The following is a 3,482-nucleotide window of genomic DNA, read 5'->3' as shown; positions in this document are numbered from 1 at the left end:
CTACCTGCACTGCGGCATCATTCATTCACAGTTTCCTGTAAATTAATGAACTACACGTACCATCAGCAAATGGCTTTTAGTTCTGAATGAACTGCAAGGGTGCTGACAGTTCATTTCCAAGCTCTGCAGCTTTCAAACTGAAAGCCCATATGGAAATATGGGCTGAAAGATGCAGGGTATGTCTGCTGAAGCCAGACCATTGTACCTCTGATCCACTGACCAAGGGTACAATGCTTTCCAGGCTCCTGCAGGAAAAAATAATAAATGCACACTTTTTTCTGTAAAAATATATGCAATTATTATTTTTTTTACGAAAAGGTGAACTTATCCTTTAATCTGTGGCCTTGTGACGTGCCAGGTCTCAAATCTATTTTTTCTTACTGCAAACGGGTCCTTCTTTGGGTGCTCCCATTGCTGCCTGGATGGCATGGAAGCCTCCACTCCTAGAAGAGGCGCAGATGAGGGACAAGGATAGTGGAAAGTGATTTAAAAACAGCCTTAGGGCTCATGTACACTGCAGCTGATAAACTCATTTTCAAAAGCTTTTATGGGTTTTTTTGCAGCCCCTGAACTCTCCTTAAATGTTTTCCTGTGTGTCCATGTACACTATGTCGTTTACAGGCAGTTGAGTTCACAGTCTTTTTTTGAATGCACCAAACTTGCATTCGGGAGTAGATTTTATCAGCGTTTCAAATGCCAAACGCCTGTAAATAAGGCTAACCGTGTTTATAAGCGTTTGCATTTAGAAGCATTTTTTGACTGGTCCATATCCAGAGCACAATTCACTAAGCGGTATCCTACCGCATCCAAGTATCCGGTAGGATACCGCATAGCATTTTGAAAAAAAAAAATGCCCCTTTTGAATCCACTAAAAAAGGCTACTAAAATACTGCATGATTTTATCAAGTCATGTGGAATTTTAGTAGTGAAAAGCATGCATCATATTTCAGCTGTCAGCAGGGTTCCCACTGACAGCTGAATATAATAAAAAGAATTGCCAGCAATTAAAAAATAATTTTAAAAAATGGCGTGGGGTCCCCCTTCTCATCCATACCAAGCCCTTAGGGTCTGGTATGGATTTTGAAGGGAAGCCAGGTGCTTTGGGGTGGGGGGGGGGGGATTTTTTAAAAGGCTGAGAGTATGGATATTTGTCCAGAAATGATCTTCAAGATGAACTACTCCTACCCCGACAACATACATGCTAGAAAAAGACCAAATGACACAGTGGTCTCCCAATAGTGAAAAAAATTAAGTCTCACTTGTTGATCTAGTTCACAGTAATCGATCAACTGTTTGCTTTACCTTTGAACCTATATTAAAAGTCTGTCTGCAAACAGTAAAAGTCACTTGTTTCTGCATTAGTTTTCAGAAATGTGCAAAGCTGTATTGCAGAAAAGGAAGGGTCTACAAATTTGTTCAGCTGTTAGATGTTTATTTTTGTTATTTACACAGCACCAGCAAATTCAGCAGTATTTCAACAAGTAGACGGCCTTTGAAAATTAGTCCCTGTAAAAAAACAAACACTCTACTGTCCCTACTACAGCTACAACAATAGGGTGGAATATATTTAACGTCTAGAAAGTTTTTGGACTACAGAAGAAAATCATCACAAAAGGGAACATACATCTGCATGCACAACAGTGTTTCTTGGAGGATCTGGACCCTGGACTCCAGCTCTACAAGGTCATAGTGCTGAGCACTGAGCTCCATTTTCCTGGCTACCATCAAATTCTAATGATGGCATTTAAAAAGCACTTTGTTTGCTAGAAACAAGAATAGTATCAAACACACATGCCCAGACTAGAAGCATGTATTAAAGCATTTTATTATTACCTCTCACTCTCATCAGCTGCCTTTTCTGCTTCTTCCAGTTTCTGTAAAGCTGTAGCAAGACGCTCCTGAGCTCTATCCAACTCTTCTTCTACAAGCTGGATACGACGGTTTAAGGCAGCTACTTCTCCTTCAGCCTGAAACAGAGAAAAGAGAATGCATGAATGTATATCTCAAATGTGCCATTACACAGCTTCTGTTATCATATCCATATTATTTATTCAAGAAATTAAAAAAAAAAAGAGAAAAATAGCAATAGGAACTTAGAACTTAAAATGTATATACACTGAAAAAAAGGGGTTTAGTTTATCTTTGGGCAAAGTAGAAGAGGTATTCGAGGCAGTTGTTTAACTTCATGCACACCTAGTAGCACCAAAGGCTCAGCTGTAAGTTAAGTTTCAATCTAGAATTAAATCACAGAAGATACTAGATCAAGACACTTGTCTGTGGTGGCACATCCAGGACATGTGCAAGAATGACATGTGAAGTGTATCTGGGGGCAATTCCCACATAGGCCCTCTGCTGTGTAGTGTACACTTGGTTTGGATCAGCTCATCTCTAGATTATAGTAGATGTTTGGAGCATTGCCCCAGGCAGCACGCTCGATCAGGTATGTTTGTGTGTTACCAAGGCTATACACAAATTAGTTTGGTTGAGTCAAAGCAAAGTAGACATGTGTAAAGAGAATAGAGAGGTTTCATAAGGCCCCTACTTATCACCTGATTTACTGGGTTTGCTTAAAGTGTAATTCGTTGGGAGAAATCTGAGACTGTGCTTTATGGTGCAGTTGAAGACACTATCTGGTTGGGTAAATCTTACGCAAGTTTAGGGTCCGGAAAAGTTGGAATGGTCCCATTGTATAGTGCTAAAATGTTTTCACACCATATCATACCCACAATTGGGGGTCTGGTATTGACTGAAAGCAGAGCAGGTAAGTCTGCTCCTTATTGGCTAAAAGAAGGACCACTGATTAAAGTGGCTGTAAAGGCTGAAGGTTTTTTACCTTCACACTTTCTGTGTGCAGCAGATCCCCCAGCCCCCTCAATACTTACCTGAGCCTCATTGCGATCCAGCAATGTGAATGAGAGCTTAGGTTGTTCTGGGTCTCTGCCTCCTCATTGGCAGAGACAGCAAGCGGGAGCCATAGCCAGTCAGCCAATGAAGAGAGAGGAGGGGCAGGGCCAAGCTGTGGCTGTGTGTGTGAATGGACACATGGAGCAGCGGGTGCCCCCCATAGAAAGCTGCTTGCTGTGGGGGCAGTCGACAGACAGGAGGAGCCAGGAGACAATGCAAGGGACCCAAGAGAGAGGAGGACCTGTGCAAAACCACTACACACAGTAGGTAATGTATAGCATGTTTGTTATTTAAAGCAAAAAAAAAAAAAAAAAAGAACCTTTAGAAATCGTTTTAAGTCTGAGAAATCCGTGTTGCTGTTTTCTATTCTCCAACGCTATTTTTTGTGAAGGTATATTGGGATATGGCTAGATGACTCTAAAGACCAGATTACTACGTTTTAGGAGAAAGCCAAAAAGAGTTGCCTCCATCTGCATTCTTGTGTTATCTGTAGGTTGCACAAACCACTGTATTACCATCACCAGAACTGAGGCCCAATAGTAAAGTTGGAAGCTGGGGAGAGCAAGACCGCCTTTCTG

At 41.4% G+C, this 3,482-nt stretch overlaps 1 protein-coding gene across 2 annotated transcripts in view; it reads right to left on the bottom strand.

Moving 5' to 3' along the window:
* The window catches only part of LOC149444778 (uncharacterized), a 22,590-nt gene extending 20,602 nt beyond the window's left edge, over positions 1-1,988 (bottom strand). Inside the window, exon 1 of one of the 2 annotated variants that reach the window (XM_089654532.1) lies at positions 1,834-1,988. The gene's annotated coding sequence lies outside the window, so the exon portion shown is untranslated. The remainder of the gene's footprint in view (positions 1-1,833) is intronic. The other variant, XM_089654531.1, reaches the window with a different exon arrangement.
* Positions 1,989-3,482: the final 1,494 nt, after the last annotated feature.

Source organism: Staurois parvus, unplaced genomic scaffold, assembly GCF_062004578.1.
Source record: "Staurois parvus isolate SC_StPar_1 unplaced genomic scaffold, SC_StPar_1.0 ptg000773l, whole genome shotgun sequence".
Lineage (NCBI taxonomy): Eukaryota > Metazoa > Chordata > Amphibia > Anura > Ranidae > Staurois > Staurois parvus.
This window is presented reverse-complemented; position numbering and strand designations above follow the sequence as displayed.